Here is a 20,495-nt window from a genome sequence, read left to right on the forward strand (position 1 = left end):
AGTCCTCCCTGATGATGATCAGTTACGTAAGGATTTTGAGTTATATGATCCGAAGAAGTCCCTGGATCTATTGGGTTAAAGTCCGTTTGATACACAAAAAGCTTCTTAGTCCAAAGATTATGCGGTGACAAAGGAAGATAAAGTGCAAGAATGTGTTATGAGGAAATTAGACTTGGTTACAGGATCTCATTTTGAAGTCGATTCAAGTGCTCCAATGTGCTCAGAAAACTGCATGCCTGAAGTGATACAAGGACTCAAGGAACAGTATAAACTTTCGAATCATGATAAAAAAATTATATTTTAACCATTTTTGCAAAAACTGGCGCTTCCTAATGCAAAGTACAAGCCTGCTGATGTCATATGATCATTCAGACGATTCAAGTAGAATGCTATCTGGGAAAAAGGATTGTTTTAAACAAAAGATTAATTTTGAGCAATTTAAAGGAATTATTTCAGTTTTGAAAATTTAAAACTGATGATTATGGGATGCAATGTTTGTAATCCTGCATTACCGTCCGACTATTTCCGTACCTGTGATGTGTTCAGAGTAATTGAATCCTCTAAGGATTAACTGCTAGACAAATTTGAAGAAAACAAGATTGCTTTCGATAGGTGTGAATTCTAGAATAGTGGTAATGTGGGTTTGTGCACTATTCATCAAAATTTAAAACTGATTTATGGGATAAGAATGCTAAACGATTATAAGACTTATCACTATGCAGTTATGTCAATTCAAGATTTTGTTGAACAGTTTTTGAATAATTATTAAAACTAGCCAACCACAATTTTATTATTAGGGCCCGAAGCAATTTTTTGAAAAAGAAGAAATAACGGAAGGAGAGTTTGTTGCCATTGGGCCCTTTTCTGAAAATTACAGTTTTGTAGTCCAGGATGCTGCCACAGGATTTCACTGGAATTCATCGCAGGCGACAATACACCCTTGGGTGTACTATTATAAAGAAATAAGTTTTATACTATCACTCATATACAATAATTTCCGACTACAACAGTCATGATGCAGTAACAGTGCATTTATTTCAAGATCGTCTGTTCAAACATTTGAGAGATAAATTTCTACAAATAGAAAAAATATATTACTTCTCCAATGATTTTGCAAGCCAATGTAAAAATTATAAAGCTTTCTGGAATCTTACATTTCACAAAAAAGATTTTCAAGTTTGGTAATGGGCCATCAGATGGAATTGGTGGGACAATTAAAAGGGAAGCCATAGAAGAGAGCCTTCGCCACCCGTACAAAAATCAATTAACAATTATTTTGCAGGGAAAAATGTCAAGTAGTATTTGGACGAGTTATTGTGTTGGGGCATCGCTGTGAAAAGTGTGGTGAGTTACAAGGAGACTATGTTGAAAATAAAAAATCAGAAAAAATGTCTTGTTAGGTCGGAAACATTTCAGGCCCCACTCCTACAAAATATTATTTGTCAGATATTTCCATATAACCATTTTATGTTTATATGACGGAAAAAATTCACGAATTCATAAACATTTTTCACTTTTTCAAGTTCATTATTGATTTTCAAATAGAAAATATAAGTATTTTTTATCTGTCTTTTGAGAGATAAAAACTTTTTATTTCTGGATGTGTTGAGTTGATTTTTAGCAACTAACCTCTCTCTTATTCAAATACTTTGTATGTCTTAACGTCATGGGACGATTGTCAATTTAATTTTTGTTTTACATCATACAATACTGTTGATTTTTTGTGAAAAAAATACATAATACAAAAATATTGGCTATATAAACTATAGCCTAAAACTTAAAGATGTCAAAAATATAAAAAAATTAGGTCTATAGGACGTATAAATATTTTTTAAATTAGTTTATATATCTAATTTTACTTTTTGGATAGGGCCAAGATAGCAAAATAATAAATTGTATCAGATAAGCTAGTTTACAGATTTAATTTTTTAACAAGCCCTATGGTATTTCTATAGACAAGCTTTTTTTTTTAAATAGTTTTTTATAATTACCAAGTGTTTAACATAAAGTTGTAGAAAAACTTAATTCATAGATTGTTCGTCTTATCGTTGTTTAAATAAATACAAAATCATTTTAGGTAAGGGGAGGTTAAAGGAATACAATTGAGCAAAATATCAATTTTCCATAATAATAACAGTATATAACACATCCTGGGAGTAGGGGTGGAATTATTTAAATGTTGAAATATGTTAAATAAACGAATCCTCCTCTTACCGTTCAACCACAAACATAAAAATTTAATTTAACTATTCAACAACATTTTTTATATTGTTATGACATGTTTATGCAACACATTTAATTATATATGATATTATTGTGTAAATGTTCACAATTTTGAAACGGGCTGGACATCATCAAAAGTTCATTTATAGAATCAATCTAGACCAAATTTTATATGAGATTGATCCATACCGAATTATTCTGTAGGATCGAAATGGGTCAAATTTTTCTATAAGAATAGTCCAGACTGAACTAAATTGAAATAATTTAGTCCACTAAAGATCATAACAGTGTCATTTTCAGACCACTACCAACACTAATATTCAGCCTTATACTTGGTTAACCAACATTTTATAGCATCCATAATATAGTTGGTATAAATAAATTTAAGAAATTTGAAAAGAGCAAATATGAGAAATTCTTCATGTTTTGTTTTGAAGTAAAGTCAATATTTGAATTTATTAGAATAATAAAATAAATTACTTATCTTGAAAACTATTTTTTTTTCCGAATAAATGACTACTCAAAACATTAAATAAGAAGTTTTTTTCTTGTATATATTTGTGATTTGTGCTTACTTTTTTATTTTCATTAATAGCCGTTCACACAGTTATTTTATAAGCATTGAAATGATAGTAGTGGGGGGGGGGGGGGGTGGGGAGAGTGTTAAAATCAAATTCAATTTTAGCACAACTTTTTGGTTGCAAAATGATTTTTTAAGTAATCTGAAAAAAAACCACTCCCCTAGCTACATAATTACTTTTTTACCAATGAATCCGTATTTTTTTAATATTTTTTCAAAGTGATAAGAAAAAACTCGAGAATTTCGTGATCATTCAAGTCTTCTTATGCTTAAAGCAATAGTTATATAACATTTTCAGTTGATAAATAACATTTTTAAGGTAATAAAAAACGTCAATTTTTTCCAAATTTTTATTTTAGCGTGTGCACTAGGGTGTCCAATTTTTAGGGTGACCTGTTAATTCGATCTTCTGTTGTATTTAAAGAAAAAAATTATGTTTCTAAAGTTTCAGTCTTCAAATGGCGTTTTTTACTTCTAGAACCATTTTGAAAATGATTTTTTTAAACAACATTCTCTATTTGTAAAGGGATTCAGAAGTTTCAATATTAAAGTTATGTTGCCGAACTTTGGAAGTTTGAATTTTAAAGTTATGTTGTTGAATTTCAAAAGCTTAATTGAATTTCCTTTTCTCAAGTGAATATAAGAATATAATCCTTATTTTTCATTTTGAAGAAAAACAAATTGTAGCCCAACGAAATACTTTGGATACTCAAACGATCAGAACCAATGTACTTTCCTCCGATTAGCAATATCAACAAATTTTTGATACAAAAAATTAGTACTTAAAATGAAGTAACTTTATCTTGATTAGAAAATAATAAATCTTTGAGATGTCCAAGATAATTCCCAGTCAGCCAGTCCTTGTAATCGCTCTTCTCAAACTAACCGAATGGTTCCATTGACAAAGAGGATATGTCTTTGGATTTGAAGATTTTGATACGAGCAGAAAATTGATCATATCTAACCAAAAAAAAGTTCAGAAATGAATGAAATGATTTCTTTGACAAAGCAATGATAGCATCAATAAATATAATTTCAGAAGCCCATGAGGATGATCGCTATGCAAGAAGCTATATATGAAGTTGAAACTATAATACAATGGCAACTTTGGTTAGGTATTGTTATCTTTCTTCTAGAAATTGAAAGATGTATAAAAATCAATTGGAACCAATCAATCATTCCGAATCATGCCCAAAGTGTTATATTTTATAAAATTGTTAATATTGAGTTATTTACTTCCAACGATAAATATGGCTGTTTTAAAAAGAAAAGTATGGACTAAAAAAGTCAAAATTAATTGTATTGTGCTATGAAATGGGGGTTTTGAGAGTATATGTACATTGTACATCTTCAATCATAATTAATCTGGATGCAATTTGGAAAATGAATTTATATATAGCTACATCAATCCAGAAATATACATTACGAATATTAAAAATACTCTTTATGGTATTTACATGGAAGTAATATTGAATTATTTTTCCACGGCATCAATTTTGTATTTATTTTCTTACTTCAAAAACAGTTTCCCTTATTATCTGTTGTCCAACTCTGTGTACATTTGTTTTTGGCACTCAACTTATTAGTAATTTATATTACTTTAGCCTCTTACATAAAATTTAGGAGTGAGCTCTTATACTTATTTGATTCCATTTGGAGGTCAGTCAAGTGGTTTATATTGCTTCAGTATCTTAAGTATTTAGATAGACAACAATTTGTTTTTCTTCAAATGAAAAATAAGGATTCTGTTTTTATATATCACTTGAGTAAATAAACTTTAATAAAACTTCTGAAATTCAGCAACATAAATTGAAAATTGAAGCTTCTGAATCCTTTTACAAATAGAGAATATCTTTAAAAAAAGACATTTTCATGTAGCTATACAGGTAAAAAAACAACATTTTAATACTAAAATCTTAGAAACATTTTCTTGAAAATACAACAGAAAATGTATACACGTTAAAATAAAAATTTACAGGAAGACGACCTTTGACCTTTTAGGACCTTAAAACTATACTTTATAAACTTAAAATGTCATATAACTATTGCTTTAATCTTAAAAAGACTTTAACGAGTTTCTTTTTATTACTTTGAAAAAAGATTAAAAAAATACTCATTCATGGGTCAAAAAATAATTTTGTCCGGATTTTTTTTTGCAGAGTGCTTAAAAGATCATTTGGCATCCTAAAAGTTATGTTAAAATTTAATTTGCTCCTTTTCATAAATTATATGCCCCCCCCGCCTAATGACAGCAATAAGACAACGCAAGGAGATAGATAATAAATAATAATTAAACCATCGAATCAAGAAAGAAAATATACAAGGAAATTTGCTACTGGTTTTATAAAGAAGGTGTTATTAAATAATTTACTTATTTTTACAATAAAATATCATGCTTGAAGTAATTTCTTTTGAACGGAATCTATAAGAACGTGGTCCGTATTTCGTATTCTTAGAGTCAATTACAAACATGCCCCCTCACTCACCCATTATGAACTACGCCATGCTTACGGATAAGGGCTGAGCAAACGCAAGACATAATATCAGTATCTTTATTATTTCAATTGTCAAAGTTAATTTTTATCGACAACATAAAAATAAAATTGTACAAAGACTTATAAAATATTTGTATTCTATTTCAGCGTCAGATAAAATATAAAAATAGACAATATAGGAATATATTTTTGGACTACAATAAGGTTAATTTCTTTGATTTGTTAGTACCGTTTTGACATTCAATAGTTCATTATTTTTCTATTTTTCTCAATATTATTAAAAGAGGGAATTTATTTTGATAAAACTTGGTAGTTTAGGCTTTCAAAATGACCGACATTAACACTGCTGGCGACACATGAAAAGTGGTTTTTTTTAATAGAATGAATGTAGTTTTTCAAGTTTTTTTTTTTTGATATTTTATTGTTTAATAATTTATTTTCAATAAAAATAAATTGTTCCTAAATATACTTAAATTTTCTAAAAAAAAAATGGTTTATATAAAATATAGACGGATTATGTAATACTATTATTCATGAATGTATTTTTTTTTTTTTACAAAATTATGAGCTCCTCTATATTTTGCATTAATAAACAAGACCGATTAGCAGTCACAATATCGCCAGTAATATTTATTTTGCTTGATACAATGAGGTTCCGTGAAACTAATTTGGAAATATAGGGAAATTTATTTTCATTATCCCTCCACCATCCCACTGGATTTTGTCAACTTGGATGTATTCTATCATTTTTTAAGTCATTATCTCTTTTTTAAATAAATAAATACAGAAATGATTTCTTATATAAAAGTATGTGTTGTGGCCTTACCTAAGATATTGTTATGAATATATTAATCCAAGCTTCTCGCCAACTCAAGGGGGCAAAATGAATAAAAGAAAGGTGACTCAGAACGAGTTATAATTTAAAAAGATTATATTATATAGTTTAACTAATATATACTGACTAAATAGTATAATAACTAAGATACAGGGATGTAACCCGACCCACGGGTAAAAAAGAAGTGACTATGATCAATATAAACGTTGTATAAATAAACATTGTATAAAATGTTAAAAAGATATACAATGTTTACACTAATATATGAGAAGTTTGCCTATGATTAGAATCTTACCTCACTATCTAAATTGTTTAAATTGAATAAATTATACCAAAATTTTATAATTTCGAAATATTTCATATGTGATTATATATATACAGCACGAAGCATACAAACGTGCCAAACCAAACAAGGCTACAAACCGTACCGTACCTACCTTAAAATACATATGTTATAGAAATAATCTCGAACAAAAATCAAAAATAAGATTATAATGCCAATTAATTTTTTTACTTTATACATATCTATAGTCCAATATTTCAAAGATATCATTGAGTCAATTATAGGCTTTTTATTTGAATTTGTGGAATGAACTATGATATCCTATCATTTTAGCTATAGTAAAAAGATTATACTTGATTTAAGATACTTAAATTGGTCCAATTTTCAAATAAAATTTTTGACTACTTCAATTGCAATTTACAGCAACTTAAAATAGTTAATGAAAATAATTTGTTGATATAAATTCATCAAAAGATATAAATGTATTTTTTAGTCAATTTTGATAAAATCATTTTAGTTTGATTTTGTTTGACGGATCACATTTAATATTCTTATTTGTTCAGTATAAAACTCTGAAAATAAAAACAGCATTTTTTCAAAAGATGTTCTATGTTCCTTGATACGTTATACATTGATCAGAAATATTTTCTAAGGAGAAAATTAAAAATATAGTGATATTAATCGGTTTTTTTTAGTTGGAGTGTTGAAAACTCCAAGGAAAGTATTAATGTTAGAATTTAAAGTGAAATAACAAAAGTCTATTTATAATTTGTTAGTATAATTTTTGTATTATTATTATTCAATGATATTTATAATTATATTTTACATATTGATGAATTCAATTTTTTCAAAGATCAAACACAATATAAAATATTAATATAAATTTCCAAATTGACAAATAAAATATTCATAGCTTTGTAACTAAGGAAAAAAATTAAGAATAAGCTAAAGTAATTTTGATTAGAATAAAAATTATGAATAAGGATTCATATTATTGGTAAATAATTATCTTTTTCCAATTGATTTACAATTGCTACTTTTTAACTGTTGTTCCGCTGAATTCAAATTGTCATATCTTGCTAAAGCTGTAAATATCTCTACTGCCAAATAAATAACTCTCCAACAGGTGCAATTAATCGGTGAAAAAGTCTAGTTAGCCTATTTTCTTTATTCTGTTTTGAGGTAAGGTTGAAAGAAATACAGCATAAACATATTTCCTTGCATTTGAACAGTTTTTCCTTACTCATACCCGACCTCATTGCCTTGTACAGGTCACATTAAAGCATTTGTCACATCTAAAAATGAATGAACAGTTCACGGCATGTCTTATCTGGTTCTTTCTGTGGGACTTGTCACATTCAAGAAGCACTATCAATTCATTTTTCAATATCCTATAACACTACTCTAACTAATTTATAAATTTCCTAGTTTGACGATTTTTTTTCTTTGTTTAATAAATAGAAGCACTATATTTGTACGTAGCGACAATATTTGTTGCTTAAAATAAAAAAAAAAAAACTTTTTTCTTAAGCTAACTCTATATAATAAGATTCCCCTAACTAGGGATGAACAAAAAGTAGATAAAAATAACAATTTGAAGATTATAAATGGAAAACGGTTGGTGCTATCGTTCTTTTTTCTACCTCCAAAATCATATCAGAGGTGTCTGACCTTAACCAATGTCTTAATTTAGTTATATTACAAGTATTGCTCGAGCTTTCTCCTCACGTTCTACCAAATGCCATCCTTACTAATAGTACACGCTTGTCTTAAGCTGCAAATCTGTCTGTCTTGCCTCTGCATTTTTTTGTAAGAGCCAGTCTATATGTTCTTAAAAAGCTGTATTTCTAAAAGCCCCTGTTTTAATTTACGACTAAAATAAATGCTGGATGCTGTTGTGTACCCTTATTGTTTTTATAGACTGAGTGATATATAGTGGCTTTCTTATACAGCTATTATTAATTATATTTTTTTTTTGTGCAAAAATATTTACTCCTAAGTACATACATAATTATGCAATATTTTGTATCAGAACGGAAATAATATGTAATAATTTCAAAATTAGTAATTTGGGAATACATAATATGATTTTTTCTTAATGATTGTATCCATTATCCCCCTTTTTTGTGTGTATTATTTGTAATTGGATCTAAAAAATACTAATACATTATTTGCTTTCCTTTTTGTTATTAAAATTAATTATAACTAGAGTAGGTTTGCCAGGCGTTGCCTGGATTTTAACGAATTAAAATTTAATTCTGACCTCTTTTGCTTCATATAAAGGAAAAAATAAATAAATATTCTCGCTTTGTATCTTTGCAAACTTTTTTTAAAAGAAGATTATAATGTTTAGGGAGGAAAAAATATTCATGTTCAACTGTTGTTCGCTCAACTTTTATACTATTGTGAAAAATCCTTTGTCTTATTCTGTCTTCTTCTTTTTTATTCTCTAAATTTCATAATCTCCTTTTAAAAAAAGTGAGCAAAAGTACATGCCTACATTCAGTGAGAAAAATTCTTTGAATTATACGCTCACTATTTTTTGTTTACTAGTCGTTTGTTAGTCAAAAAATTCATATAAAAATACTCTTTTAAGGCCGCCATGGTCTTAAAGTTAAGAATGTTAAGAACCTACATGAAAAATTTCAGGAAAATCCGTTATTTGGTTTGGCCATGATTCCCAGACACATACCAATTAATATATGGATAACAAATTTTAAAACAGGATCACATTGGCCAAATTGTTTGATGTTAATTTATATTAGGATTGGTCTACATAAAGGGACATTTAAATATTCATAGATTTCAATTTAGGATGGTTTTTAAGCTTTCACGTAGCCTATCTAGACATATTAAAGAAAAAAGGGATATCGTTCTTATAAGCAAGTTGAGTACTCCCATTTTTAGTAACCGCCCCTTTTTTTTACTACTGATATACTATTATCTATTTCTCAACTTCTATAATAGGAAAATACACAATCGAAAAACTTTTTCTGGTATATTTATAGTAGTAGAATTCTTTAAGACTCATTTTATAATGCTTAAATTTGATTTCAGTACAAAAATTTAGGAAACAATTTGATTGGAACCCAATTTTGAGACAAATTTCGATTTAAAAGTCACGTTTATTTTAGTAATAAGAATAGGAGCTACACAATAAGATTCCAAAGAGTAATTATAGTTAACATGATGAAAAGCAGAATAGATAAATGCATGTAAATACACAAATAATCACAGAATGATGTTAAAAGTAAACACAATATCATTATTATTAGTCAAAATATATACATACTCTATTCTTGTATAATAGCAAACTAATAGAAATGGTAATATTCATTCATCATTAGGATAGTGCGCATCATTCATATTGCTTGATACCCAACTTCACACTACACCTATCCTTAACTATATCTTCTATAGGGTGTGGCCCCATCCATGTACCCGAAGAATTAAAATTCGAAATATCACCTCAATTGACCACAAATGTCGGACCTTATTTCAACCAAGCCATTTTGAGAAAATGTCATGGAGTCTTGTTCTGTCCAACCACGACAAAAGGACCCAAGTAACATTTTTGGTGAAAATGAGTTAAACAGTGAGGTGAAGAAAGTGTTACAAATATTACACATGAAAATTAATGTTCAGCAACCTCTCATTTCTGAGTAATTAGCATTTCAAAAGGGCCCAACTCCATAATTAATGGCAAAAGGACCCAATTGCCTATATCCTTTTATTGATCAACTTCTCACATGTCAAGTGATTTGAAATTGGAAATCACTTTCTTTCAATAACTCAGAACAACTAAAATTACAACTGGGTCCTTTTATCGTGGTAGGGGGTGTTCTTCATTAGCTTCATGAAGTAGCTGTTTGTGTAAGTATAGAGGAGAAAGACACAAATAACAAGTACCTTTGTAACTATCATAGTGGATTTTAAACAGAATTTACTTGTTGTATTTTATTTGATATTTTTTTAATAGGCAAATTTAAGTCAAATATAGCCGATGTTCTAATCTTGTATATTGAATATACAAACCAAGAGCTCTTAAAAAGCTTTAAATCTTCAAATAGGAAAAAATGGAAAAACATTTTATGGTCTTTTCTGAAGGCTATGAGACTAACAATATTAAAATAAAACATTTTTAGAATCATGAGAGCAAATTTTACTAAGGTCATTTATTGTGTTCATGTTTTGTAATTTTTTAGAAACTCTGTTGGATAGTGTTATTTACAAGATTTCAACCAAGCATATTTAAATCCTTTGCTAATTTGTTGTAAGACACATTAGAGTCAATATAATAAAGGTATCTTATGCATATGATGAATCATGGATATGGGGAAATGTATTACCTGAATATGAATTTATATAGATGAATATTATCTAAGACAGTAAAAATCTTGGTGCAATAAGAGAAGCAAAACACATTTTTACGCGCATTTCAATTCATTTGAACAATTTTAGTTAACTATACCGCCTATAACTTATTATCTATACGGCTTTAATGACACCAAGATGCAATACCTAAATATATTACTTGTAACGTAGGTGAAAAATGCATTTAATTTACTGCTAGTCAAATATTGATAAAAGTTTTAGGGATTCAATGATTTGAAAAAAAGGAAGCAACGTTCATTATTTATTTAGTAATTACAATTTATCTCACGTCCAGATAAATAAACACATTGCATTAATAGGAGAGTATTAGTAATACATCATGCCTAAAACTGACTCATAATATTCCTTATTTTTAAATTTATATAGTTCAAATACACAGTGATTAATAAAAAAATACTTTGAAAAAATATTATATTGTTTATCTTATGAACTTAAAAAAATAGAATGCATGAAATTATAGCGACTAGACTAAAAAAAAAGAACATTTTATAAACATAACTTTTTTTTACTGCTAATCCTTAAATTATCATTTTGACTAAATTAAAAATTACTAATGAACAATCTGTTTTTCCTTAAAACATTATTTGAATCATATATATATAGGTAGAAGTAAAAATCATAAGCACTTATATTTAATCATCACTATGGAGTTCTTTTTTATCTGTATATAAATGATTATGAGAGTACAACCAAAGTCATGATACAAAACGAGGAATAAAAATTGAGTTATTGTATTGACTTAGAAGCCAATCGCATTAAATGGTTCATACAAATCATTATTCAAGTATTAGTACGACCAAAAATACGTACAATATATGCAACTCATAATTTGTTTCTAAGAATATTAAAGATAATGTCTGTCGACATAGAATCAAAAGCGATGATTTTTTTCAAAATAAATATGAATATACTTTGTGCTCTACACCAAATTATTATCCTCCATTTTTATTTTAAAATATTCTGATTTACTCTTTGAAGTCTTCTGACCCTCCATTAGTAAAGACAATTTTTAAAATGCAGTTAGTGAACTTGGTAAAAAAAAAAAAGAACTCCAAAAATAAAATGTATTTAATTATATGATTTATAGTTGAACATTTATAATAATTGTGTCATCTAAATTTATATCATTTTTTAAATATGTATTTTTACTTGTACATATCAATGTTAATGCTTACAATACTTCAATGAATATAAAAAATTGATCAAAAAATACATCTCTAGTTTAAAATAATCTTTATAACAATTGCAGTTTAAAGAAATTAATATTTGCTAGGCAATACTATTTATAACTTTACTTGAAAGTATTATAAGGATGACAATGCCCATGGTGCGGAAGGAGTCGTACGGAAAGTCTATTCGAATTTTAAAATTGAAAGTTTTAAAGAAAAGTTTGGATAACTATACTAATCACAGACAAATTAATAATTGTACTAATTTTGAAGAAGGGATATAGGACAAATTATAGCCATTGGAGACCAATTCCCGTTCTCAATAAATACTATAGGATTCTATCGAGATTATTGTCTAAACAATTCTCAACCAATAAAGGATTTTTGAAGAAAAGAAAGATTTCTGGTGTCTTGCACAATATTCAGATTGCAATTTATAAAGTCAAAAGAGCAAGAAGGTTCGAGAGGTACCAGATTTGTACTTCTGTAAAGCTTTTGATTCTATTTCATATACGACAATTCTTGGATCTGTACAAAAATTTTCTTCCTAAACGTTTTTTAATCCCGTGCCTTGTTTTACAACCGTAACTCAACAATCTTATTGAATGGACTAGATTTTTATTTTTATAATTGGTACGCTATTTCTCAGGTTTATTTATGTGTGTGTTATGTTCTATATAATATGTATAACAAATGAAAAACAATAATAAAAAATTATTCTTAAATACATAATGTTTTTATAACATTTTTATGAATCATTTATTAGTTTTATACTAATTTTAAGAATCAAATTTATACTCATCAGCCATATTATAATAGATACTATTAAACAGCTCCGTCTTCAAATTAATATTTTATTAATATTAGACTCATCAGAATATGTGAATTAAATTTTAGGGACTATGTGTTTATGAGGTTAATGTTCTCATAAATTAAAAATTTATTTTTTTGTCGATGTTTGTGAAAGATTGATTTCATGTTGATGGGCTACATATCCTAGAATATATATTTGTCTTTTCTACCTGAATACATTTTCAATAGAGGGGGGGAGGGCGAGGGATTCCATTACAATATTTTACTAATGTATTTTAGATTTCCAATATATAATTTGCAAATAAAATGAAAAATTGAATGATTGAGAAAAAACATATTTTAAATAAATATTGTGGGAAAAAAATTATCTTTCACAGTTCATTAGCGTGGAAAACAATCAACTGAAGCTTTCACATTTAATTTTCATTTATTATTTTGACTGTTTATACAATTATATTTTATTCACACTACAACTTTGAGAGAAAAATATTTGGAAAGGAAAGCAAAATAGAAACAGTCATAAAAAGTACTTATACATTGGAATAAACCACAAAAGTAGGGGCAAAATATGACTCTGAATATAAAAAGCTTTCTTTTGTATACAACTATCAACACAATAGATGAACATTTATTTATTTGTTACTTTAAGAGATAGCAGAAAATTCTCATTGTGAAACTCTGGGAGATTTTAGAAATCATTCTATATCTACGTTAAGTTCAAGTCACATATACCTACATGTATTTGTGAAATTTGCAATCCATTTCATCAATATTGGTTTCCCTTCAAATCCATCATAACGTGAACTTTATTGGTCAAAATAATTTAAGATAATTGGAATAGTAGTTTTATATTTATTATATTGGAAATTGAACTCAATACACTGACGTAAAAGCTAGTATAGGGGTTTTCAATATCCCAACAAGAAAAAATCTTATTTTATGAAACTAAGTTTTTAAAAAATATCTCATTGCAAGAGATATGGGTATCGATTAACACTTTTAGCATTTTTTAACTTTGTTATTTATTTAATTTTTTTAAAATATTTTTTCCCTTATATATATAGATCATATTAACAATTGCCTTGAATTAAATATTGTGTGTCTTTCTAATTAAATAAATAGATACAGTTTGCGTAAGAAATCTTACCACGCCAATTAGAGTTCCAAAAAGCTATTTATACAAACTATCTATTTTGGTTTTAAAAAATGTTTCAAAATTTAACAGTTTTCGTAGACTGCATTATTGGTTGCGCTATGCCAACATATAACGACAATAGAAGCAAAAAGGCAACGGATTGCAAATCTTCTCTGTGCTCATCACTCTGTAAAGAAGAAGGGAGACATCGGGCATTGTTCTGTTGGGCTTTTCAGAAGCATTGCTTCCATACTTACCTGAAATGCGAAAATCTTACGCTTTTACATTTGCGCATAAAACTTTGCTCAACTGCCTAGCACTTTTTAGATTCCAAATTAAATTTTTAGATTTTTCACAAAAGTTCTCCATTCTTAGTAAGTACAAGGTCGTCATTATATTTCTGTTAAGATAGCCAAATATTTTGAGCTACGTGCTGTAAGTGATGTCATATAATAGCTTATTTCTATAACAAAATAATGATTTTAACATAAGGCTACATGAAGTAATAAGATAATTAAAACAAGGAGTACTAAATTGAGTCTTGAATATCGGATTCTGTATTGAAAAGTACGATCTAGAAGATGAATCCGGACCTTTTTCAAAAAGATATTGTTTTTTTCAATTGTTTTTACAACTGAGAAACGTTAATATGACCATTGTAACTCAAAAAAAATTCTTTTGCACCCTATAGACTGCTTTTTTGAAAAATATTTTTCCCCAACATTTACAGGATTTTTAAAAAAATATTTAATTCCAATGTAAATGCACTTTGAATAAGAAAATAAGTAAAAGAGCAGCAACATTCATTGAGGGCTTTGCACTTCCTTTTTGGGATAATCTTCTTTTGAACTTTTTTGGGAAATTTCATACTGTAAAATAAAAAAGCTTGGTAAAATTGTTGTGTCCATTAAAAAGCAAAGTTATTCATTAAAATAATTGATTAAGAAGTAGAAAAAACACAAGATGACTCTTCAGTAGTATACAGGATTTAGCGTTATTTTTCCTTGAAAAAAATAGTTGAAAAAACAGTTTTTCTCAATCATTATTGATCAAGACTCGAAATTCATTACTATAGATATTTGTTTGTCAAGATTGCAAACGTTGTTAGACAATATCTCATTCATTTCTTCTGGCGTTGGTGAACGGGTTTCTCAACACTGATTTACATCCTAATTTCTCTATGTTTGAGTTCAACCAACCCAGCTTCCGGAGACGTCTGGAGACTTAGGGGGCCGTAGGACTGTGCCTCCAGTTTTACTCGATTTATCAACTGATTTTTTGTACCTTGAGATTATCTAATTTGATATAAAAAGAGATATGTAAACAAATGTTCGTTTATACTTTTCTCATATGTCTCATTATACAAATAATGTTTACCGTGATAAAAGAAGAATATTTTTAAACAAATGTCTCAATGATAATAACGTCGTTTAACTAAATTATCCTTCACATGATGTATTTTCCATAAAAATAAATCATATGTTTATATTTTCTCAATATTATTATCTAAAAATACAAATTTAATTGAAATATAGATGAGATACAAAATCAAAAAATAATTTAAAAATTGTCATGAAATAATTTCTTTTTGAAGGATAAAAAATAAGACAAGTCTAAAATTTTATTAAGAAAAATTCAAACATTTAATTATTATACGAACATTTCAAAACCTTATTCCCATAATTATCTTAAAATTTAAAATATTTCGAATGTTTCAAAATCGTTCAAGATACACAAAATAGCTCTGCAATATATGTGAGAAATGATTAAATTTTGATGGATATACAGCGTTCCATACCATACGTCTCCAATTGATTTTGAACATTTTATGTAAAATGGTGAATTGTTTAGTCAACCAGGAAATCATAGGTTTTTTTTTTTTTTTGTGACAAATGAAGCATGAATATCAACATTTATAAGATATGTGTCCTATATTATTAAAATATTTGTGGTTAAATTAATATATACATAGATAAAGAGATTTAAAAAAAAAAAAAGACTCACGTAATTGTTTAAGGTAATTTTTGAGACTTTAAAGTACAATTTGCAATACCTTAAAAGGATAAATTTGAATACTTAATTGATATAAATATGAAGTAATTAATCAAAGTGGAATAGTAAAGGTATAATATAGGCTCATTTGAAAATAAAATCTTTAATTTCCATGTTTAGTGTAGTTTTAATTGGTTCAAACATTGCACTTGCTCAATATTTGAATTTTGAGCTTCATTGTCATATGAAATTAATTGATGTTTAAAAACAGTTATTTATTCCCATTTTTTTCATCTCATCAAGTCTTTTATGGAACGTTTCCTTTAAATACGTAAAGCAAATGAACTTAAATGAGCTTTATGATCTGAACAATATTGGAGAAGAAATTAAACGTTTTATGTGTAATAAGAGAGTAATATCATATAAAAGGCTTACAAATGTTAAAATATTTTTAAAGAACCTGTAAAAATAAAAAAGTAATACTTCAAAAATTAATATTCCATAATGAATGAGGTAGGTATAAAAAAATTAATTTTAACTTTTTATGTGTGGTGTCTTCTATTTGTACAAGGTGGTGCACACTATATACATGAATTATAATTACTCATATTTATATAAGAGATGCACCGTTTAATAATAAATATCATAAAAATATACTTTTCTAAAAGAGAAAGATATCCATATATTACTTAAATCCAAAAATCCCGAATCTAAAAATATATTCGATAGAACTAGTAGAGGTGGTTGGATATTTGAATAAATATAATTATTTTCAAAAGATGATATCATTATTATTTAATTTTTGTTAAAGGAACATCTAAGTATATAGTAATAACTAGTGTGTGTTCTCATGAAAGACGGAGAGTAACAGTTAGGGGCATGTGTTATTCATCACTGGGAACCTGAAAATAAAGCAACGTCAATCTATGATTTATTATCAGTCTATCTTTCCACATTTAACACTTGTTGACTTTCGTTAAAGTTTGCACAATCTGAAAGCCAGATTCGGGTATATAGCATAGCTCAAAAAGAGACGAAGTATGAGTAAGTTTGCGTGTCATTGGACGGTATTATTGCTTCTTGTGTGGCACCTCTAATAGAAAGCCACATGAAACCATTTTAAGTCATCTTTTTGAAATTGATAAGCCTTCAAATATTGTAAGTACGAGGTTTTCCCACAAATTCGGGAATTAATTGAGCGTATAGCATAGACATTACTAGAAGGTGAACAAATTTTTTTGTTTTTTCGACATAATTTTATTCCTAAAGGCACTACGATATATATTCAATTTGAGTTCGAACAAGCTGACTTTCAGACATATACAATTGATTGTTTTCATACACACTGGAAAATTGAACAATTATATAAACTCGATAGTGAATTTATTATTAGTTTTATTACAAACTGTTGTTGTAATATAAATCATCCAACAAAAGTTATCTTTGAAACATATTTTTAAAAAGTTTTTTTTGCATTGCACCATACAAATATTTAGTTAAAGACCTACATATCTGAAGTGATAAGGATAGTATTTGTATCTTTTTTCCTATTATGTTTATAACAATGTAAAAGTTTTGATAATGTTAGTAAATGAAAATTTTTGAAGTTAGTTTTTTAATTGCCTAGGAACTTTAAAAAAATGTTGGAGTTGTATATTTAAGATTTAGTTCATAAACTAAATAAATCATTTGTGAGCTACTTTAATTAAGAAATTGTGAAGGACAAATCATGGGTTTTTAGTAGACGTTTAAATTAAATTGTAAGTAATATTCCATGAATAATTATCAAAGTTAGATATATTTGATAATGGTTTTTATTCTATAAATATTCCTTTCAAATTTTATTTCTGTATATTGTGTCCTCATTCGTACAAGATAATATATGAAAATCATTTTGGGTAACTTTTTTTGTTGCGGAATTTGTTTAATAAATTTCTTGAATATATAAATAATTATGGCTTTTATTGCAGGAAATATGAATGGCACTTTAGTAATACTTAATAAATAACACTGTTCCATAAAGTCACACTTTTTTCGTTGCACAAGAACAAAATATATTTTGCAAATTTTCATCTCTTAATTCAATATATGGCTTTAGTTTTTCTTTATTAGCCTCACAAATTTAAAAAAGGCAATTAAGTTATTGGGTCTTTCACTGTTTTTAAGAACAACAATCCCAGATACGGGACTATACACTTAAGAGGAGTTGACTATTATATATTTTTTAGATAGAACGCTTTCTTACTCTATTTTTCTCGCTACACCTTTCTTCTTATAACCTGCCAATACCAATGCAAGACTAGTATAACTTTCAAATGAACTGAGATCATAGATATTCAATTAGTTATGCATTTTTAAAATATAGCTTAATTGACAATATTCTCATTTATGTACTGATTGAAAAAAATACAAAAATATATATATTTTAGTAAAAATATTTGCTAATATTAATGTGTAAGTTACATGCTATTACATAATGAAAATTTGATTTACATAGCGTTTTTTTATGTCTCAGATTGTTACATCTACTCAAAACAACGCCATGTTATCAAAAGTTGATATAAATCTTTAAAAAATATATTAAATGGCTTTAAAAAATCAAATAAAAAAACCAACATAGTGATATTTGAATAAAACTAAATTATAAATAGGGAAAATTTCTGAGTTCCTATAATATTTTTTGATATTAAGACCATTAATTATTTGAGAAAAATATCTTATTTTTGCAATTATAATACTTAATTTATTTTCTACTTCATAGGTTCTCAAAAATTTATATCCCATAAACCGTTTGTAATATATATTTTTCTCTGTAGAGTCCCTATTAAATTTTCTTAAACTTTTTATTTTTTAATGTTTTGGACAGTGATTCTCACGTTAAAATTGTCATTTTGAAATTGGACAATCGCAATAAAAAGAAAAAAGAAACAATGTTATTGAAAAAACAATACTATAAAAGGCATATTTTATTATTTAAGATTTCTTTATTTGATTTGGATAATAATTACTTAAAGTTGACTATTACTACATAAATAAATTGGAGTTTTATACCCATAAAATATATAATGAAATAAAATATTAATAATTTATCAATAATAATATTTTTAAAATATATATTAAAATCCTTGCACCAAATTTTACTAACACTCAATTTAAGGCATGTTTTGAGAATAGGACAATACAAAAAAATAAACATCGTTACTTAACAAATAAAAGTGTTTGAATAAGAAAACGAGCAGTGAATCACTTCATCAATCATTTTCTTTTTTTCTTAGCCCCACTCGCCCCCCAACAACTAGGGGTGTAGCGTGAAAATAAAAATCCCTGTTGTTATCCAGTGCTAGGATAGCAAGTCCAAGTTAAATAGGTGCATCTCCAATTTAAAATGCTTATATACCTCAATACTTATTGAATTTATAAAAATATAGGGTTGTTGAATGTTTTTAGTTTAAATATAAAAATATGCTGAATGTTTTTAATCTAAATATAAAAATATGCTGAATGTTATTATTAATTTTTTTAATGTTCATTTAATTGGTCAGATGGAGTTGGACTGATTATGTTTAAGTAAACATATTATTATTAGAAGTCCATATATGTACATGATGTATATTTCTTTTTCTAGGAACGACCGACACGCGAACCTATATACATTAAGTTCAAGAGAATAATTTCCAACGAGCTACTTTTTTATTGTGAGAGTTATGAATACAAAATTTGGGTTTTGTGTAATTTTGTAATCTACCAAAATATTAAGCCCCATTTACATATCCTAGCTTTGACGGCTCTATACTCACCAAGTCTATTTAAATCATTTTGGAAACAAGTATTTATAATGATGTTACATCCTATTCTTTATACATATCTAATATACTCGTATAATGTATATTAATAAAGTAAAGTTTGTCTTTTTTTACAACCAGCCCGTGATAAAGGCTTATTTACAAAATTTAATCAAACATAAATACCAAGGGAGTGCAGAATCATAAATATATATATATTTTTTTTTTTTTGAGGGGGTTGATTTTTTGAATTTATTTAAAGAAAGAAAATTAAATTTCAAATATTAACATTTTAGAAGAAAAGTTCAAAAATCTATAGTACAGAAAATAAAAAATTTCAAAAATTCAGAGTTTTCCATAAAAAACTTAAATTTTTTGGGATAAAACTTCACAAATTAAATATTTTTGTGAAAATTATAAAAATCCACAGCTATCATCAAAAAATTAATTTTTTAGGAAAGAAAATTCGAAAATCTGGAACTGTAAGCAAAAAAAGGGAAAAAAATTCTAAAATTAAATTTTTCGGATAAAAATTTCAAAAATCCATAGCTATTCAGAAAAAAATAATATTTTGAGGAAAATTTCAAAAATCCAGAGCTGTTTAGAAACAATAGAATTTTTAAATATATTTAAATTATAAAATTGAAACAAACAATATTTCAAATATTAAATTTTAAGGAGAAAAATTTGAAAAATTTAATTAAATTTTTTGAAAAAAAAAGAATCAAACATTACCTTGTATAGTTTTAATAAAAAATGTATTAATTTGGGGTTGTACTACAGCCCCTCCAGC

The sequence above is a fragment of the Lepeophtheirus salmonis genome, chromosome 14, assembly GCF_016086655.4.
Source record: "Lepeophtheirus salmonis chromosome 14, UVic_Lsal_1.4, whole genome shotgun sequence".
Lineage (NCBI taxonomy): Eukaryota > Metazoa > Arthropoda > Copepoda > Siphonostomatoida > Caligidae > Lepeophtheirus > Lepeophtheirus salmonis.